Below are 21,659 nucleotides of genomic sequence, written 5' to 3' on the forward strand. Positions count from 1 at the left end.
GGAGATAAGAAATGCCCTAACCTTTGGAATAGAGATTGATAGGATTGGAATCAACTGGTATAAATACAGATGTAACAAGACAACAGGACACAGAACCTAGAGACAGAACCTAGCTAGAGAACCTAGCAAGAGAACATGGACACAGAACCTGGCTGGAGATCCTAACCAGAACTTGACTGGAGATCCTAACCAGAACTTGGCTAGAGATCCTGGCTAGGCTGCTGATCAACTGAACACTGTCTCCATGTCATTCCTTCTTTGCTGACTCCATCCACACCTTTGGGGACCCCTGGATCTGCTGGGGTTGGACCCCAGCACCTAAGGCCAGTGTCTGGCCAACAGGACCACTAAGTCCAGCAGCATGGCCCAGTGCAGCTTTCATGGAGACATCCATGTACTCAACCAGTCCTGCCACCCATGCCCCTGAAACCCCTGCAGGTGGGGCACCAGACTCTGAGCCACCTGGCGCCTCTGCTCCTCAGGGTCCACCCTGACCAGGGCCTGCACCAGGTGGTACACATCATTAGAGTAGGGGGTGCCTGAGTGGTCCCACACTAGGAGCTCTACCACCTCCAGAAGCTCCTGCACCTGTGTCTCTGGGTCCCTGTCCACAGCTGGTTGTTGAAGGCTCACACGTGGCCCCACACTGGACCACCAGAGCTTGTAGCAAGTGGTTGTCCTTGTGGTACATGAACTCCTGCAGAGAGTCTCCACCCAGGTCTTTCTTGCACATGAACAGCACAATTGTGCGTGCCACCATGTCCTCCTATAACTGGTCCTTAAGCGCCCTCACAGCCTGCTGGTTCTGTGCAGTGAAGCACCCAGCTGAGTCACCAGAAGCAGAGATTGGGGGTCATGCGCTGATAGCAGGTATCCATGGATCTGCTCCTGGCACCCAGGGTCTGTCTTGCGAACTTGGGAGCTGAAAAGGTCCAGGGTGTTCATGACTTCCTGTCCCACCTCACAGGTTCTGGTCACTGAGGTGCTGTGAGTCTGGACAGGAAGCTCCTGTGGCCAGAATGCTCTTCCCAGTGGCACTCTTCCCAGCTCCTGTTTTCCCCACTAGGATGAGACTCAGCCTGGGCTCCTGTAGGGCCTGGGTGGCATATTCTCAACCTGGAGGGCAAGTGATAAGTGAACTTCCAAACCTTAAAGCAATATATCCTGGTTACCCAGGACCTGGAGCCCTTTGAACAAAGAGTATACCAGTGCCTCAACTCTGCTTTTCTAACCAAAGCCTTACTGAGGTCATTCATCAGAGCTTTCTGAACTCTGGAGGATCTTCACCATCTATTCCTGCCATCTCTGGTTTCACCACATGCACCTGTAGATGCTCAACATCTGGAGGATTCTCTAGAACAGGGCCAGACCAAATGATTTAGAGGTTTTTAAATGGCCTGAGGGCCAGATATTCCGTCCCTTACCCTTGCTCCAGAGGATGCCCCTTCATAATTCCAGGCATCACCTCACCTGAATTGTCCCTGGTTGCCCACAACCTCCAGAGCTGTCCCTATTTGTGGGCTTCCGTGGCCTCTGCCATAATTCTCCCAGATTCCAGCCCATGGAAGATGGGCAGGAGGGGGAAAATGGCCTGGGGTGAAGGGATGTCTGGAGTCCTAGACATGCTGGATTTGACTCCCAGCCCCTTCATTGGCCAGCTGTGCCACCTTAGAAGTTGTTAAGTGTTAAACATTTGTGCAAAAATGGTAATAACAGTATAGAGTTATTTCCCATGAAAGAGTCCCAGACACAATTTCTTCATTCATTCATTCATTCATCAAATAGGTATAACTACCTATAATATGTCAGTTCAAATCCAAAGAGCTGGTGACACCACAGTGACAAAGTAATCTTTCCTGCTTCCCCTGAACACCAGAATTTAAGGAAAAACACTAACAGGGCTTGGGAAGGGTTGAAATGATATAGTGAGAGCATTTCATGAGCTTAATTTTGTTTGTTTTTTCAGGGACATAAAATCCAAAGTTCAGAGGGGAAATTGTAACTCTCTCATCAGTGAGAAAGCTATAGATATTAATTTTTCCTAGTAATCCTATGTCAGTTATAAAAACTGTAGATACTAAATTTTCCCAGGAAGTTCAGAAGCTGGGGGAGACATTAGAAAATTGTGAGAAATAGAAATTTGCTCTGGGACTTAGGGAACCACTTAGGGTGGGCAGCCTGGGAGACAGACAAGAGAATTGGAATTTTAGTTTTGAAGATTGAAAACGAAATGTATATCGCAGGTGATCTGGAGCCTCTGACTCTGCACTGAGGAAGTCAACTCACTGTCCTGTTTCAATGTGTATAAATATGTTCAGTGTCCTAGAGAGACTGGTACCCTCCCCTCCAACTCCTGACATCCTGCCCTAAAGCTGAGGCTTCTAAAGTAAAGTGGCTCCAGCCAATCAGTCATCGTTTAATGCAATGGAACATCCTGTGCTTACTGAGTCCCTTTGTACAGTGCACAGTCGCAAGTAAGAACATTAGCATCCAAGCTGGAGGATATACTTGCTGCTGCTCCTAAAGCTGCTATGTGTGAAACTCAGACATCCTCACACACTTGGGAGTGTGGAATTACTCTTTCTAGATCCTGCTTCCCTTCCTGGTACCTATTAGAATGGAGGTGTTCATTCAGCGAGCTTCTTGGAGGCACTGAATTCTTCCAGGTCCTCAACAGTCCTATTCCCTGGCCAGTTCCTTTCCCCTACTGGCGCTCACCTTTCCTTCAGAATCAGTGACAGGCTCTGAGGCTGGCCCAGAGGTGCCTGACCTACTGCTGCCCTCAGGTTGTGAGTGCAGCAGGCTCTTCTCAGCACCTGAGGAAGTGTTCTGCTTCTTAGACCTCAGAGGCAGGAAGCCCAGGGAGGGGAGCCCAGGGGTGAAAACTTAAAGAGACAGGAACATTCACCACTGAGGCAGTGGGATGGGAAATTTCCACTGGGAAACACAGTTTCAGAGTGCAGTGATGTTCTCAGAGGGTCCCTGTGACACCAGCACTTGTCCACTCAGGGGCTATAACCTCAGGAGAGAAGAGCATTTTAGGTTTATGAGGCCTGTTTTCACTTCTAGCCTTGATCGCGAATATTAACTGCTTTTGCCTTTTAGGTCTTTTCCTATAAAATGGGCTCTTGAGAGCATCCTTCCCTGGGACAGTGCCACCAAGGTGGTCCTGGTGCCAGGAATCACCTGCAAAGTCTCCTGATTCTCAAAGGAAAGGAAAGCCTTTCCACTATTAAAAATGGGAGAACAGGGAGAGGATGAACACTTTCCTTCAGGGCTTACTCTAGGCATCTCTGTAGGTCCCAGTTACTTAGTGGAGGGAGGGTGGGAGGCTATAATAGGATTATGCTGATAGGGGGCCTGACCTGGTTAGGTCATTAACAAGGATGTGACCATGCCTAACTCACTCACACCCTCTGGAGTTGACTTTGCCCATATATAGTGAGGGATTTCACTTAATGTGACTAATGGGCTGAGGTCTGGTTTTTACCCATTTTTGCCAGTTCCTTATCTCTAGTGAAGAACCCAACTCCCACTTAACTCCCTCTAGTTTTGTTCCTCCATTGGCTTTACTGAGATATAACTGACATGTACTAGTGTAAGTTTAAAGTGTATAATGCATTGATTTAACACATCTATATATCTGAAAAATGATTACGGCCATAGTGTTTGCTAACACCTGCATTAAGTCCCATAATTATTATTTCTTTGCTGTGGTGAGAACATTTAAGATCTACTCTCTTACCAACTTTCAAGTACATAATACAGGATTATCAGCTATACTCGTATGCTATATATTCAGTTCCCAGAACTTATTAATCTGTAACTAGAAATTTGAACTATTTGACTAACATGTCCCCATTTCTGCCATCCACCAACCTCAGGTAACCACCTCTCTACTTTCCATTTCTATGATTTTGGATTTTTAAAATTTCACCAAAAATGAATATCATATAGTTTTTATTTTCCTCATTCTGACTAATTTCACTTTGCAAGTGCCCTCCAGTTCCACTTGTAAATGGAAATATGTTCTTCAATTCTCATGGCAGAATGCACACACACACACACGCATGCATGCACACGCACGCATGCACACGCACACAGGTGGGCAAAAGAAGGTTTACAGTTGTGACTCATCAAAACAGAGTTTATTCTTGCATTATTATTTATTATTTATTGCATTATTTATTTTATATACTTACAACTATTAACCTACTTTGCCAAACCCTGTATATATATCTCACATCATCTTCATCTATTCACCCATAGACAGACCCGAAGGTTATTTAAATATCTTGGCTATTGTGAATAATGTTGCACTGAACATGGGAGTGCAAATGTCTTTTCAAGATCCTGTTTTCATTGCCTTTTGAAAGATTTCCATATGGATATGGTGGTGCCATTTTTTATTTTGTGTTGATACTTCATACTGTTTTTCATAAAGACTGCACTACTTTACATTTCCACAGACAGTGTACAAGGGTTCCCATTTCTCCACATCCTCACCAATATTTGCAATATCTTGTCTTTTGAATAGTGGCTGTTTTAACAGGTGTGAGTGAGGTGATATCCCATTGAGGTTTTGATTTGCATTTTCCTGATAATTAGTGATGTCAGGCACCTTATTTTTAGTTGTCCATTTATATGTCTTCTTTGGGAAAATGTCTATTTAGTTCCTCTGTGCCTGGGTTCTTGTTCCAGCATCTAGAAGGGTTCAGGAAATCTGGAGAAGGCTGTTCGTAGATTAAATAGGAGTCCAGAGATGAAATATAATGTTGAAAGGCATTTGGGGGTCAGAGAAGCCTAGTTTAAAGGAAACTAAGATCTCCTCATCTCAGAACCCCATGCTTTTTATTAACACAACTAGAGGCCCGGTGCACAAAAATTTGTGCACTCAGGGGGCATCCCTCAGCCCAGCCTGCCCCCTCTAACAGTCTGGGAACCCTCACAGGATGTCCTACTGATGTCCCTGTGGGGAGCAGGTCTAAGCCGCAGTCTGGCCTCCCTCTGTGGAAGGCAACTGGCTGATCAGGTATATAGATACTTTCTGAAGGCAGCACAGAATCCTTCCTTATTTCTTTCCTCTGTGGTTGGAGAATAGGGGACTAAAAGGTGGAGACAGAACTGTGGCTGGGCCTGGGGCTCTTCTAGGCAGCAGAAAGAAGAAGAGGGCTGGGGAAAGTCTAGACACGGTTTTCTTCAATTGTCCTTCCTTCCTCCAGGCCCCTCGCTCTGTTCTTTCCTTGTCATGGTGGACGCTTGGGCCTCGGACTGACAGGAGACCAGCGACGGTGGAGTTCAGCCCCCTCACTTCTCAGCTGAACATGCAACCGCCTCACATTCCAAGTGGAACTGTTTTCAAGTGGCTAAAGTGCTGGCAATTCATGCCTCCTGGCCTTTCCCCTCTGGGGTTTCCTCCTTGGGTCAGTTGCAAACTTCACTGAGACATTGAAGCAAATCTTCCCTGGTAGTTCTGCACCGGCTCCTGCCCAGGCCCGGCTGGGCACTCTTCCTTGAGGTCTCTGGGTCCACAGTCTGAGCTCAGGGAGGTCACCCAGAGCCCGTTCCCCCAGACAGGTGGGGAAGGGGGGCTAGCTTGAAGAGCTGGAGGAAGATGGCAGAGTAAGAGTTGGTATGAACCAGTGCCTGCTTAGCCAGACTTCCTAAGCTCCCCACCGGGCCCAGGCTGAGCCCCTTCCCCACACCAAGAGGATCCCAGGTGAGGTCCCTTCCCTGAACCCAGCGCTCTCCTCCCTGTTCTACCACTGGGGGAAGGGAGCAGCTCACCTGTTCGGACCCTGCCAACCTAGCAGGCTGAGACACAGGCAGTGCAGCCTAGGGTGCTGGTGGCTGCGAGCCTTCTCCCCCTCCCTGAAGCATGGGGCAGGGTTGCAGCAGCTCACAGCCGTCCCTGGCTGCAACCTCAGACACCGCTCTCCAGTGAGCCACTGTCCGCCCAGGACCTGTGGGGGTTGGGATGGCCTCGGGCTCCCACTGGCCCCACTGAAGCCAGACTCGGCTTGGCTGGACACCCCTGCCGCCTGAGGGCTGCGCATGCCCCACAGGCCTCATCGCCCTCATGAATCCCCGTGGTCCGGCTGTCCCATCCCAGGAAGTGGCCATCTCAATCGCCATGGCTCACTCCCCGGTGCAGTTGGGCCTGCCCAGCTAGCATGTAGGCAGGAGCTGAGCCTCTGAGGGGAAGGAGGGGGGATGCGCGGGCCAGGGCAGAAGTGGAGAACTTGGCGGTGTAAACACAGCCCCCCCCCCCCACATTGTGCCTGCCCCGCGCACTGCATTCCCGAAGCCCAGGTGCCCCTGCCCAGCACTGTGCTCTCGGGCCTGGGGTGGGGGTGAGGGACCTGGAGTTGTGGCCTGAAGGCAGCTCTCGCTGGCTTGGAATCACAGTGGTCAATCAGAGTGGGATGTGGGGTGCCAAATTCCACCTCTCTCTCTCTCTCTCTCTCTCTCTCTCTCTCTCTCTCTCTCTCTCTCTTTCTCGGAGTGGGCCTCGTGTCTCTGGTGGGCTGGCAGGGGCTCAGGCAAAAGCAAGTGATGCAAATCGCCTCACCTGAGCCCCCGCCCGCCCCCGGGTTGCACATGGGAGCAGGCCGCATGTCTCTCGCAGGCAGGCGAGGGCTCAGGCGAGGTGATCGGCATCGCTTGCCTTCACTTGAGCCCCCACCCGCTTTGCCTGAGCCACCACCCCCAGGTCGCACACAGGGGCCTGGATGGTGGCTCGTGCTGTCCCGCCCTGCCTGCAGTATGCAAATTATCTGCCATATTTGTTGGCAGTTAATTTGCATATTGCTCTGATCAGCCAATGGTGGGCATAGCAAAGGTACAGTCAATTAACATGTTTGTCTATTATTAGTGTAGATTTGGATTTGTCCTGAGTTGAGGAGGAGATATACACTTCAAAGGGTCAGGGTTTCAGATACAGAGTCTATTGTCAGAATGGGGGAATTAGCCTATGGCTTTTCAGGTGTTTGGCCAGTGGGAGGCAATAACATGTAGATTAAGATGCCCTGAGCTGTCTGGCAGCAAACAATCAATTTAATGTATCCTATTCAGGTTTGGGGAAATGCCATCAACGATTCTCAGATTCAGCCCTGCTGTCATGCTGGAATTGGCTTCTGGCACCTCTGCCCATTTTTAAAAATTGGAATCCTTGTTTGCTTGTTTGTTTGCCACTGAGTTATATGAGTCCCCTATATATGTTGGATATAAATCCCTTATCAGATATATGATTTGCAAATATTTTCTCACGTACTATAAATTGCCTTTTCATTTTGTTGTAGTTTCCTTTGCTGTGCAAATGCTTTTTTATTAGACATAATCCTACTTATTTATTTTTGCTTTTGTTTTCTTGCTTTTGTTTTCAAATCCCCCCCAAAAAAAAATCATTGCCAAGACTGATGTCAAGGAGCTTACACCATTTGTTTTTATCTAGGAGTTTTATGGTTTCTGGTCATAGGTTCAAGTATTAATCCACTTGGAGTTCATTTTTGTGGATGATATCACATAGGAGTCCAATTTAATTCTTTGGCACGTGGCTAACCAGTGTTCCTAGCATAATTTTAAAGAGATTATTGTCTTCCCATTGATTATTATTGACTCTTTTGTTGTAAATTAATTGATCATTTGTTTCTGGGATCTATGTTTTGTTCCATTGACCTACATGTATGTTTTTATGCCAGTACCTTAGAGTTTTAATTAGTACAATTTTGCGATATAATTTGAAATCAGTATGTGTGATGCCTCCAGCTATGTTATTCTTCTTAAGACTGCTTTGACTATTCAGGATCTTTTGTGTTTCTCTGAGAAATTTAGGATAGTTTTTCAATTTATATAAAAAATGCCATTTGAATTTTGATAGGTATGGATGGGTAGAAAAAAAGAAAAGAAAAGATAAAAAAAAGGCCACATGAAAACCTGACTAATTCAGGGAAGGCCTGCATGGTGGTTATGCAAACTCAAAGACCTAAAGTAACCACAAAGGATGGGCTGAAATTAAATATTTAACTAAAAGCAGTTTATAGTGAGTAGTCATGTCATAGGCCAGTTTTTTCCATGACAAAGATCAACTTCAATCTTTACTGAGCCTATTGTCTTTTTGTATCTAAGATAACATACCTGTGAAATGTCTGGGCAATATGTAACTTCCCTTTTTCTGGATCCATAAGGGCACAACAAATGGCACCAGGGTGGAAACCACAAATTCTCTCATTGTTATTGCTATCATGTTAATTGTCATCTGTTAACTATGTTAACTATCCTGTATCCATATATGTAAAAGAAGCCTATGCCCATCATTTTACTTTTTATCCAATCCCAGAGGTTTCCCCACTTTGCTTTCTCCTACATCCCTAATCTATTACCAATGGATTTCATGTAACCCGCTTATGTATTTCCCTTTGATGATAATTTATAAAAGCAAGGTAAAAGCCCACCATTCTCTGTAGCATTCTCCCAATCTGTTGAGATGCTGCTTCCCAGCTGTTGACAGTTTGGCTCAAATATACTCACAAAAATTATTTACAAGTTTGAATGTTTGTATGTTAACACTAGAGGCCTGGTGCACAAAATTTGTGCACTCAGGGGGTGGTGTTCCTTAGCCTGGCCTCTGCCCTCTTGCAGTCTGAGAGCCCTCAGGGGATGTCAGACTGCTGGTGTAGGCCCAGACCTAATCTGTCAGTCAGGCATCTTTAGTGCTGCTATGGAGGCCGGAGAGGCTTCCGCCACCACCGTTGTGCTAGCCAGCCATGAGCCTGGAGCACACTGACCACTAGGGAGCACACTGACCACCAGGGGACAGCAACTGTGTTGAGTGTCTGCCCCCTGGTGGTCCGTGCATGTCATAGCAACTGGTCCTTCAGCCGTTTGCATATAAGCCTTTTTCTATAGGATTACTTGGCGTAGTCAACAGGATTCCAAAGAAGCTCACCCAAGACTACCCTGTGAACCTGGAACAGTGCTAGGATCCAGCAAGGGGCCCATTGAGCCCTGCCGTATCAGGTAAACCTGGGTGAGTTATCTCTTGGATCCAGGACCTTCCTTTGCTTTGGTAGAAGGCCGGACTTTATTTGAGCTATACTTTAAAATCCTGGAGGTGGAACTAAGGTTAAGGGTTGATAGATCCCAGGCTAAGGCAAGACTGGAGGAATAAATGGGTGGTTGGTTTTGATTTTGGCTCTTCAATTGAAATGGCTTTCTGATAGTCTGTGCAAAAAAACCTTCACCGTATAAATGAGAGCTGAACTTATTCAGCTCCGAGGATAAAAAGGCATACCCTCCCTCCTGCCTAATTTTCTGGTGTTCTTGGGTGACTAAGAACTTTTGTGGAGGTGTCAGATGCTATATCTCACAATGTGCAGCTGCCTCATAAGGAAATTCCAATTCAACTGTAATTAACTGACTGGCTCATCTGGAAGAGTGCCCATGAGGCCTGTAAGGCAGTGTTTCAAGCCCTTCTGGTTGTTTTAGATAACCAGGAGAGACACTGAGGCATGTAAAAGGGTTGAATTGTGACATGATGTTGATTCTACCAATAGTTGAAACGATCTATTCTTCCACTTGTTTATTTCTTCCCATATCTCTTTTTTTCTGTGTTCTGTAGTTTTACATGTACAGGTCTTTTACCTCCTTGGTTAAATTTATTCCTAAGTATCTTATTTTTTTTTGGTTGCAATGGTAAGTGGTATTGTTTTTAATTTCTCTTTCTGTGAGTTCACTATTGGTGTATAAATATGCCATAGATTTCTGGGTGTTAATTTTGTATCCTATTACATTTCTGAATTTATTTATTCAATCTAGTAATTTTTAAAGCACTCTTTAGGGTTTTCTATGTACCATATCATGCCATCTGAGAATAATGACTCTTTTACTTCCTCCCTTCCAATTTGACTACATTTATTTCTTCTTCTTATCTTATCTCTATGGCTAGCACTTCCAGTACTATGTTGAAGAGGAGTGGTGAAAGTAGACATCCCTATCTTGTTCCTGCCCTTAAGGGAAATGTTTATAGTTTTTGCTCATTAAGTATGATGTTGGCTGTAGGTTTGTCATATAAGGCTTTTATTAAGTTGAGGTATGGTTCCTCTATTCCCACTTTGCTAAGAGTTTTTATCATAATAGGGTTTTGGACTTTATCAAATATTTTTTTCTGCATCGGTTATATGATCATGTGATTTTTGTCTTGCAATCTGTTAATGTGCTATATCACATTTATTGATTTGTAAATATTATACCAGCCTTGCATCTCTGAAATAAATATCACTTGGTTATTGTGTATGATCTTTTCAATGTATTGTAGGATCCAATTTTCTAATATTTTGTTGAGGATTTTAGAATCAGTGTTCATCAAGGATATTGGCTTATAATTTTCTTTCCTTGTAGTGTCTTTATCTGGTTTAGTATTAGGGTAATGCTGGCCTCATACAAAGAGCTTGAAGTGTTTCTTCCTCTAGAAGTTTTTTGAATAATTTCAGGAGGATAGGTATTTTTTTAATGTTTGATAAAACTCCCCTGGGAAGCCATCTGGACCAGGGATTTTGTTTTCTGGAAGTTTATTTATTTTTTATTACTGCTTCAATTTTATCAGTACTTATTGGCTTAGTCAGGTTTTCTGATTGATCCTGATTGACTTTTGGAATATTTTGTTTTTCTAGGAATATGTCCATTTTGTCAAAGTTGTCCAGTTTTTTGTAATAGAGTTGTTCAGGGGATTTTTTATTTATTTTATTTTTTAATTTTTTTGACTATCTTTTGTATTTCTGGGGGTCAGTTGTTACTTTACCTCTTTAGTTCCTGATTCTGTTTGTTTGCTTCATCTCTCTTTGTTTATTGATGAATCTGGCTTGAGGTTCATCAGTCTTGTTTTTCATTTCCAAGGACAGCTCTTGGTTTTATTGATCTTTTGTACTGTTTGTTTAGTCTCTATGTTATTTATTTCCACTCTGATCTTTATTATTTCCTTCCTTCTACTTACCAGGTACACTGGGCTTTTCTTGTTGTTTTATTTATAATTCTTTAAGTTACAGTTAGGTAATTTATTAGAAGTTTTCCTTCTTTTCTATTGTCGACCATTAATGGTATGAACTTCCCCCTCAGGACTGCTTTCCCTGTGTCTAATAGATTTTGGATTGTTGTGTATTCATATTCATTTTTTCCAAGATTTTTTTAAAAGTTCTTCTTTGATCTCTTTGGTAACCCATTCATTGTTTAATATCAAGCTATTTAGCCTCAATGTGTGTGAATGTTTTTGAGTGTTTTTATTGTAGTTCATTTCTAATTTAATATCATTGTGACCTAAGAAGATGTTTGATATGATTTCAATTTTCTTGAACTTGTAGAGACTTAGTTTGTTTCCTAACATGTGGTCTATATTTGAAAATGTCCCTTGTGGTGCACTTGAAAATAATACATATTCTGTAGCTTTGGGGTGACATATTCTGTAAATGTCAAATAATTTCAAATGCTCTAGTGTGTTGTTTAAGATCATTGTTTCCTTGCTAATATTTTGTCTAGAAGGTCTATCTAGTGATGTCAGTGAGGTGTTAAAGTCTATTAACATTATTGTATTACTGTCCATCTCTACCTTAAAATACTCCAAAATTTTAAATTTAATAGTATTTGGATGCTCATGTTTGGGGTTCATATATATTTATCAGAGTTCTCTTATTGTATCGATCACTTTAGTGTTATGAAATGACCTTTATTATCTACTAGAGGCCTGGTGCACAAAAATTTGTGCACTTGGGGAGGTCCCTCAGCCCTGCCTATGCCCTCTTGCAGTCTGGGACCCCTCGGAGGATGTCCACCTGCTGGCTTAGGCCTGCTCCCTGGGGGATTGGGCCCAAGCTGGCTGTCAGCCATCCCTTTGGCAGCCCAGGAGCCCTCGAGGGGATGTCCACTTGCCAGCGGGGAGCAGGCCTAAGCTGCAGTCGGACATCTTTTTTATTTTTTAATATATTTTATTGATTTTTTACAGAGAGAAAGAGAGAGGGATAGAGAGTTAGAAACATCGATGAGAGAGAAACTTTGATCAGCCGCCTCCTGCACACTCCCTACTGGGGATGTGCCCGCAACCAAGGTATATGCCCTTGACCGGACTCAAACCTGGGACCCTTCAGTCTGCAGGCCGACGCTCTATCAACTAAGCCAAACTGGCCAAGGCATGCAGTCGGACATCTTTAGTGCTGCTGAGGAGGCAGGAGAGGCTCCCACCACCACCGCTGTACTGGCAGCCATCAGCCTGGCTTGTGGCTGAGCAGAGCTCCCCCTGTGGGAGTGCACTGACCACCAGGGGGCAGCTCCTACATTGAGCATCTGCCCCGTGGTGGTCAGTGTGTGTCATGGTGACCAGTCATTCCCAGTTGTTCCGCTGTTAGGGTCAGTTTGCATATTAGCCTTTTATTATATAGGACAGAGGCCTGGTGCATGGGTGATTTGCCCTGAAGGGCGTCCCGGATCAGGGTGGGGGTCCCGCTTGGGTGCCTGGCCAGCCTGCGTGAGAGGCTGATGGGTTTTTGCAGCTGGTCACACCCCCTTCAGGGTGGAGGTCCCCACTAGGGTGCCTGGCCAGCCTGGGTGAGGGGCTGATGGCTGTTTGCAGGCTGGTCAAGTCCCCCCCCCCCCAGTGGGGACCCTCACCCCATGGAGGTTTGGCCAGCCTGGGTGAGGGGCTGATGGCTGTTTTCATGCTGGCCACTACCCCTTTAGGGTGGGGGGTCCCCACTGCGGTGCCTAGCCAGTCTGGGTGAGGGGCTGAGGGCTGTTTTCAGGCTGTCCAACCTCCTCCCCCACCCCCCGGTGACAGAAGCTCACAGCCTCTCTTCTTCTTTGTTTTCTTTTTTATTCTGGGGTTTATTTACCTTCTATAATTGAAACTTTGTTGCTTTGAGTGTAGCTCAGAGCCTGCTGAGGCAAGTAGGAAGCTTGGCTTCCTCCATCATTGGGGCAACCAATCCTCCTGCTTGCTCCAGCTCTGTGACTGCCGGCCGCCATCTTGGTTGGGTTAATTTGCATATACTTGCTCTGATTTGCTGGTGAGCATGGCTTAAGGCATAGCGAAGGTACAGTCAATTTGCATGTTTGCCTTTTATTAGTGTAGATTTTTATGGCCTTCACTTTTAAGACTATTTTGATATGAGTATTGTCACCACAGCTCTTTTAAAAAAATAATTTGCATTTGTCTGAAAAATCTTTTTCCATTCCTTCACTTTTATTTTGTTTGAGTCCTTTGATCTGAGATAGGCCTTCTATAGACAGCATATATAATATACATATGTGTCATGTTTTCTTATTCAGTTTCCCTCTCTTCTGATTGGAGCATTTAATTCATTTATATTCAAGGTTATTATTTAAAGGTACTTAATTATTGCCATTCTTATTCTTTATTCCTGTGTTCTTCTTTTTCTCTCTATTGCTTCTTCTTACACCTTCCCTTTAGCATTTCTTGCAGTCCTGGTATGATGGTAACAAACTATTTTAGCCTCTTTTTTTAAAATCTGTAAAGCTCTTTATTTCACCTTCAATTTTGAATGATAGCCTTGATGTATAGCGTAGTCTTGGGTTAAGTCCCTTGGTTTTCATTACTTTGTATACTTCATGCCATTACTTTCGACTTAGAAATGTTTCTATTGAGCAGTCAGCTGACAGTTTTGGGGGGCTCTCTTTTAGGTAAATTTCTGTGTCTCTCTTGAAGCGTTTAAGATTCTTTCTTTGTCTTTAATATTTGCTATTTTAATTACTATGTGCCTAGGTATGGGCCTTTTGGGGTGCATCTTGATTGGGAATCTCTTTGTTTCCTGAACTTGAGTGACTTTTTCCTTCACCAGGTTAGGGAAATTTTCTGCCATTATTTCTCCAAACAAATTCTCTATTCCTTTCTCAGATTTTACTCTTTCTGGTGCCAATATAATGAGAATGTTTTGAATGTTTTTTTTCTTTTAAATGTATTTTTCATTGATTTCAGAGAAGAAGGGAGAGGGAGTGAGAGTTAGCAACATCAATAATGAGAGAGTATCATTGATTGGTTGCTTCCTGCACACCCCACACTGAAGATCAAGCCTGCAACCCATGTATGTGCCTGACCAGAAATTGAACAGTGACCTTTTGTTTCATAGTTTGACACTCATGTATTGAGCCACATTGCCTGGGTGAGAATGTTTTTACATTTCATGTTGTCCCAAAGCTTCCTTAGACTCTCCTCCTGCTTTTTTATTCTTTTTCCATTTGGTGCTCTGAATTGATGTTGTTGTTGTTTTTTCTATCTTGTCTTCCAATTAGTTGAGTCAGTCCTCATCTTCTTGTAGTCTACTATTGAATTTTCCTAGCGTTTTCTTTATTTCAGGTATGTCATTCCTCATTTACAATTTATTTTTATTTATTGTTTCAAGGTCTATTTTCATGTTGGTGTAGCTCTCATTAAGACTCCTATAATCATTAAGTTGCTTGTAGTTCTCACTGAATTTGTTGAGCATCCTTATTACCATTACTCTGAATTCCTTACTTGATAAACTGTTTGCATCCATTTGATTTATTTCCCTTTCTGGTGATTCCTCCCTTTTATTTCATTAGGGGTGGTTTTATTGTCTTGCCATTTTTGCTCTCCCTTTGTTCTTGTTTCTATATAATAGATTAAACTGCTATGCCTTCCAGATTTTGTGGTGTGGTATTATGTAGCAGGTAGTTTGTGGGACACAGTCATGTACCTTCTTAGAGCTCCTGAGCTTGGTACTCTAAGAAAGCCCCTTACTTGAGTTATTTGTACTGTCCTGTTGTTAACGTAAAAAGAACATTGAAACCTGCAAAGAATTTTGTAAGTTTATTTGAGCCAAACTGTTGACATATGCCGGGAAGCAGAACCTCAAGGAATTGAGATAATGCTCTGGAGAATGGCAGGGTTATATCTGTATTTATACATGAAATTCATTGGTGACAGATTTAAGGAGGTGGGATTAAGCGAAGCGGGGAAACCTCTGTGATAGGATAAAAAGTAAAATGATGGACACATACTTAGGTGGGTGCAGGAACAATTAACAAGGAATCTGTGGTATCTGTCCTGGGCCCAGCACACGTGGCTGTGCCCCAGGGGCTCCATAAAAAGGGAAGTCACCAGTTACCCAGACATCCCAAGGACATGTTATCATAGATGCAAAAAGACAGATAGGCTCAGTTATGGTAAAGGTTGACCTTATCAGTGAAGATATCGGCTTAGACAGGGGTGGGCAAACTTTTTGACTCTAGGGCCACAATGGGTTCTTAAACTGGACCGGAGGGCCGGAACAAAAGCATGGATGGAGTGTTTGTTTGAACTAATATAAATTCAAAGTAAACATCATTACATATAAGGGTACAGTGTTTTTTTTCAATAGTTTTATTCATTTCAAACGGCCGTAGTTTGCCCACGGCTGGCTTAGGACGTAACTGCCCACCATAAGTGCTTTTAGTTAAGGTTTAATTTCAGACCATCCTTTGTGATTACTTTAGGTCTCCAAGTCTGCAAAACTGCCATGCAGGCCTCTCCTGAGCTTGTCAGGTCAGCATGTGGCCCCTTTTCGTCCACACTGTGGTAGTTGGATCTTGAATGTAATTGTCCCCTTTGACAATGGAGTCTCCTCTCAGGCTGGCTGACTATGTGGCTCACCCCCAAACATGTGGAGTGAGCTGTTGTGGAGGTGCTGACTGAACAGAATGAAATACAACAAAACAAAACATGAAATAGAAGAAACAAAACATAAATGTACACAAGACCCCTACAGCACAACCACCAGAGAGGAGAGAATTAGGAAAGAGTAAAAGAGAAAGATAGAAAAAAAAAAGATAGAAAAAAAAAGAAAGAAAAATACAAGGAGAAAAGAAAAGAAAACAGACAAAAAAGCACAAACAAAAACAACAATAAATCCTCTCAGGAACTGTCCTTCTTTGGCTTTCAGCAACCTGCTTGAACTATAGGGATCCACTAATCTACCATTTGTGTCTGTGTCCCAAAGACGTGGCTGCAAACAGGAGCGGCCAATTTGCCCTCTAAAGTAGGTTTGTTTGCAGCATGTGACCCAGGCTAAGTCCAGAAACTTCAGCTGCTCCCCTGGCTTCACAGCTGCCTGTGTTTTCCTGTTAGCCAGCAGTCAATATTAATCGCGCAACAATCTGTTTCTGAAAGAGCTGTCATCAGGGGAGGTACTGTTTAGCTTTCAGGGAATGTGATGCATATGTTTCCCTGTCCCAGAGCTACTCCTCCACGAGTGGCCCAAATATTACTCTGCTCTTGGCTTGACAGAGATCCGTCAAGCTGTGGAGAGCTGTGGGGTTGGCTGGAAATGTGGTGCTTTTATTAGCTCACCCATGTGAGGAAAGTATCAGTCTGGTTCCCAGGATAGTTGGGTGGACTTCCCTTCCACAATCCAGCCACTGAGGGCTCCTGAGGTTATTTAAACCTGTAGACTTGGCCTCTGCTTTTGTTTCTTCTGAAAAGCTCAAAATGAAGGGTGTGGCAGGCAGGGCTCCTGAGGGCTGGGTGAGCTGTATCACATTAGGGGGCAGGTTTTCTCTTTTTCTGCCCTGTGGCTACTGGGAGCAGCTAGTTCCCCTCAGGAAAATGGCTGCTTTGGTTTGGCGACCAAATGCTCCTGGCTGCTGCTTTTCCATGTCTCCCTGCAAAGCTTTCTATTCCAGCATCTCTCCTTAGGCACCTCCCTCAAGTCTGCCTCTCCCTCCCTGTACCAAAGCTTCAGGGGAGTAGCTATAAATGAAAACTTCTGTGATCTGTGAGCCACGAACCCCGCCTTGCCATGCTAGCCACCAACCCGTATGCACCACACAAGCCACAAGAGCCACGAGCCCCACCCCACTGCACCATGCAAGCCACGAGCCCCAGCATGCCACATGAGCCATGAGTCCCGCTGCACCCTGTGAGCTGTGAGCCACGCCCTGCCACCGTGAGTGGCTCACAGGCTGGGGAGGGACTGAGAGGTGCTCCATGCACCTCCTAGTGACTTGTCATTTGGTCATTCTGGCATTCCGGCATTATAGCCACAAGCCTCTTACAATATAGACTAGTGGACCGGTGCACAAAATTTGTGCACATTGAAAGGGAATTAATTAGAGGAACGTAAATTGGACTCACTAATATCAATAATATGTGAGCGTGAGGCAGTCCACGTTTCTGAAATTCAATGACATGAATTTTAGCTATTACTTTGCCAAATAAATGAAATTTACAGATATCATTTAAAACAGTATTCACCTTAATATTAAAAACTCTGGCTACCAAGTCAGGTCTGTTTTCAACTTTTTGCCAACATTGTAAATTGTTTGCATTTGGGGTTGCATGTCATGGTTATGAATACATTGGGCTTGCCATACTTCGTTACAGTTGCCATAGCATTCTGATATTGCTGCTGCATATTTCTGGGACTACCCTCAAAAGATGATGGAAGTTATTATCATTTTACCAATTGGCACATTGTCATTTTTAGATCTAGATTTCAGATAATCCATCAAACCACTATATTTTTCAACTCTCAACTTAGATTGGTTTGCTTTGATGAAATTTATCTGATTGGCCTCCATTTTTGAATATGAATCCACAATAAACTGTTGAGTTAATTTTCCTGCATTTAAAATACGATTGCACGTGTCCTGCACAGAGAGATGAAATCCAGAATACTGCATTTGTGTGACTCGTGTCCTTACATTTTGTCTAGTATTATTATAGATTACACTGTCTCTGAGTCTTAATGTAATATCTGTTCCCCAGCCTTTTTCACCATGTGGAAAAAGAATATGATATGTCATTGCATTTAATGTAGTAAACAGGATATTGATTTGTTTCATTTTAGTGGCATTTGGATCTGGTTTACAATGAATGAGCAAGTCCTTTCAAAAAGGAGGTTCTCCATCTTCGTTTCTGAATATGATAGCAACCTCGGTTACACGGGGAGAATTATATCTACCTGGGTCACTGTTACAATCGTACTTAATTGCCATTGTTACTTCTGTGGGAGCAATACCTTTTGCTGCTGCTTCAGATTGGGCTTCCTTTACTACCTCATGTAGCATCTTGTACAATTTTGTTAATTCATTTATGTCATGCATGAGGTTGTTGATGTTGAACATGAGTCTTTCTGAGAAGCCCTGGTTTTCTGTAATTCCTAATCTTTTACTTGTAGCTTCGGCTGTATCCAAAATATAGAGTTGAGCAAACTTCCGAGAAACACCATCTGAAGCATGTAAAGTTCCAGTATGGTGATAAACTTGTCCATGTATTCTAAAGCAGTATGGCCCGTATCCTGATGGTGATGCAATATTTGCACCCATGGAAGCAAAAGCCAAGGAACTATTTAGAACGATTATTTTTCATGAAATTTTTACTGTCAAAATCTTCATTTGTCATTAATTTTTTTAAATATGCTGGGTAATCTGGAAAATGTATATCATTTGGACAGACTTTCCCTTTGCTACAACCTCGAGTAAATTTCCCATCGGATGGTTTTTCATCAGAGAAATTTAGTGATAGGCAAAATTCACATCAAACAGTCATTCCACTACAACTATGTTTGAGAATTGCATCCTCATGTACTCCATTTTTGCTGCGAAGGTGCCGCATTCTGTTGCAGGCACCACCTTCTTTCAAGATCAGACGCACGTTGCTCTTCAGATGTTTTCTGTCGATAACACCAGCATCTTTTGGCTACAGAGCTACATTGTATCAACAGTTGTTCTTTAGGCATAGTCCCACCTCTCTACTGACATGGTCTGAGATGCAGGTGAATGAGAGTCCTGGCTGTCAGGCCGCTGAGAGCTGTCTGACCAATGGCTGATTCTGGCTGATTCTGTGGAGTTGGGACTTCCTCCTTCCTGCTGTCAGTTTCCAGTTGCTGTGATGAGGAAGCTGGGTTTGACAGAGGGAGCCACGCCCTCCAAGCCGCCCACTCTCCCACTCTGCTCTCCGCCAGCAAAGGTCCTGGGAGCCCGTGGGCGTGGCCAGGCATGGCAAGCCTCACCTCCAGGGGCCGGCAATGGTCCCGGGAGCCCATGGCTGCCATCGCCTCCCAGGGCGTTTGACACCTGCGTATGCAAATTAACCTGCCAATGATGGCGGGTTAATTTGCATACTCACTCCTGATTGGCTAGTGAGTGTAGTGGAGGGACAGATAATTTACATGTTTCTCTTTTATTATATAGGATGGTGCTCAATTTTTTCCCAGTGCTTTTTCTAAATCTAGTGATATATTCATGTATTTTTTCTTATTCATTCTATTGATGTTGTTTATTATACTAATGGATTTGTGAATGTTGAATCAATATTGCACTTCTGGTATAAACTCTCCTTGGTCACAGTGTATACTCATTTTTACATATTGCTGAAATATTTATTCTTTCAGATAAAATTTTGTTGAGAATTTTTGCAGCCATACTCATAAGATATAATGATCTGTAGTTTTCTTTTATTGTGATGTCTTTTTCTGGGTTAGTATCAGGACAATACTGGCATCATAGAATGGCTTGGCATCATAGAATCTCTTCTATTTTTGGGAAGAGTTTGTGAAAAATTAATATTAATTCTTTTAAAATCTTTAAGTAATTTTCCAGTGAAGACATCTGGTCTTGGGTAATTCTCTTAAGTAATAGTTTGTATTAGTAATTTAATCTCTTTGTGAATTATAGGTCTGTCCAGATGTTCTATTTTTTCCTGTGTCTATTTGGTAGTTTATGAATTTTCCCATTTCATCCATGTTATCTCATTTGTAGAGCAGAGAATTGTTTGTAATATTTTCTTATAATTTTTTATTTCCATAAACTCAGTAGTAAGGAGCTTTCATTCATTCCTGATCTTAATAATTCTCTATATGTTTTTTGTTCAAACTAGATAAAGATTTGTCAATTTGTTGATATTTTCAAAGAATCAAGTTTGGTTTCGTTGGTTTTCTGTATTGTTTTCCTACTCTCTAGTTCATCCATTTCCACTCAACTCTTTATTATAGTCTTCTTGAGATTGCTTTAGGTTTAGTTTGCTGCCTTAATCAATACCTTACTATTGAATATTATTTTATTGGTTTGAGATCTTTCTTCTTTATTCAAAATAGCTACATGTATATTTCCAGCTATAAATTTTCCTCTATTCATTGCTTTAGCTACACCCCATAAGTTTTGCTAATTTTTTTTTAATTTTCATTCCTCTAAAAATATCTGTAACTTTTTTTTGTATCTTCTTTGATTCTTTGGTTATTTGCAATTGTATTGCTTAATATTGAATTTCCCTAATATTTTTGTTGTGTAACTAACTATTAAATTTACTTCATTTTGACTCAAGCTCATAGTTGGTATGATTAAATGTATTAACGCTTATTTTATGGCCTCACACATTGTCTATTTAGAGGAATGTTCCTTGTGCATTTGAAAATAGTGTGTATTCTGCTGTTGGGTGGAGTGTTCTAGTGTTGGACCTAGTTGGTCACATTTCTCATCTATGTTCAATTTTTGATGAGTTGCTCTATGCATTATTCTAAGTGAGTTATTGAAATCTACAGCTATTATTTTTTAACTAGTAGCCCGGTGCACAGAATTTGTGCACTCGGGTTGGGGGGTCCCTCAGTTATTAACCATTTATCGGCACAACACTGACCACATTGGTGGTGGTGGTGGTCTTGTCAGAATGTGTTATATTATGCAGATGAAAATCTATTTAAACAGATTTGATGTAGATGTTTTCAAAGATGGAAGAATTGTCCCTGTCAACTATTTTAGTTGATTCATATCTTCAGTAATTGTCATCATTGCAAAGTTTTCAGTCCCCATATAGATTGCTGGATATAATAGGTCATGCGCTGTCCCTGTCCATTGTAGCCTTTGTTACTTTAAGGACTCTAGTTTTCCATTTATATGTTTAAGTAGCAACCTTACTGGCTTAAAAATGTAAGCTTTTAACACTGCTCTCTCTGTTCTGTATCCTTCCAATGAAAAGTGGAGTTGGGTTGCAGCACAGGAGAGAAATTCAGAAGGGGAATATTGAAGTAATGACTACAGTAGAAGAGGGAACTTGTTCCCTGGCCATGAGTGCTGGCACCCTAGACCACAGGGCTGGCAGCTTCTCCAGGTGGCTGCAGCCTGGGAACTCTGGCCGGTAGCTTGTCCATCTTCTGGGCTGCAGCCAGCCCCAGGCGCTGGCGCCTGGACCAAAGATGGGTGGCTTTGTCTTCTGGAGGCTTCTTCTTCTTCTGTGCTTCCAGGGAGGGCAGTCAGTTATATGTCATGCAAAAATAGGCATCACCAATCGCAGAAGCCTGGTGCGAGGCAGGGAAGCTGTGGCTGGGGAAGCTGGCAGTGGCTACTTCCCTGACCTGCACCCGGCTTCTGTGATCACCCCTGCACCAGGCTTTTGCAGTCACCTATTGCAGAAGCCGGGTGCACAGCAGGGAAGCCGCAGCCAGGGGAGGCTGGCAGCGGCCGCTTCCCTGACCCGCACCCAGCTTCTGCGATCACCCCCACACCTGGTTTCTGCAGTCACCTATCTCAGAAGGTGGCCTCCAGGGCTGACCTTTGCCCTGCTCCCTGGCTCTTGCCTGAGCCTGGGTTTCTGATCATTGTCTTCCATCCTTCCCCTTTCACCTCCCATCATTGCGAGTATGCAAATTAACCGCCATCTTTGTTGG

The 21,659-nt window shown here is 43.3% G+C and overlaps 1 pseudogene; it reads right to left on the reverse strand.

Moving 5' to 3' along the window:
- Positions 1–378: 378 nt before the first annotated feature.
- Positions 379–19,052, reverse strand: LOC118665826 (annotated as a pseudogene).
- Positions 19,053–21,659: the final 2,607 nt, after the last annotated feature.

The sequence above is a fragment of the Myotis myotis genome, unplaced genomic scaffold (assembly GCF_014108235.1).
Source record: "Myotis myotis isolate mMyoMyo1 unplaced genomic scaffold, mMyoMyo1.p scaffold_m19_p_11, whole genome shotgun sequence".
Classification (NCBI taxonomy): domain Eukaryota; kingdom Metazoa; phylum Chordata; class Mammalia; order Chiroptera; family Vespertilionidae; genus Myotis; species Myotis myotis.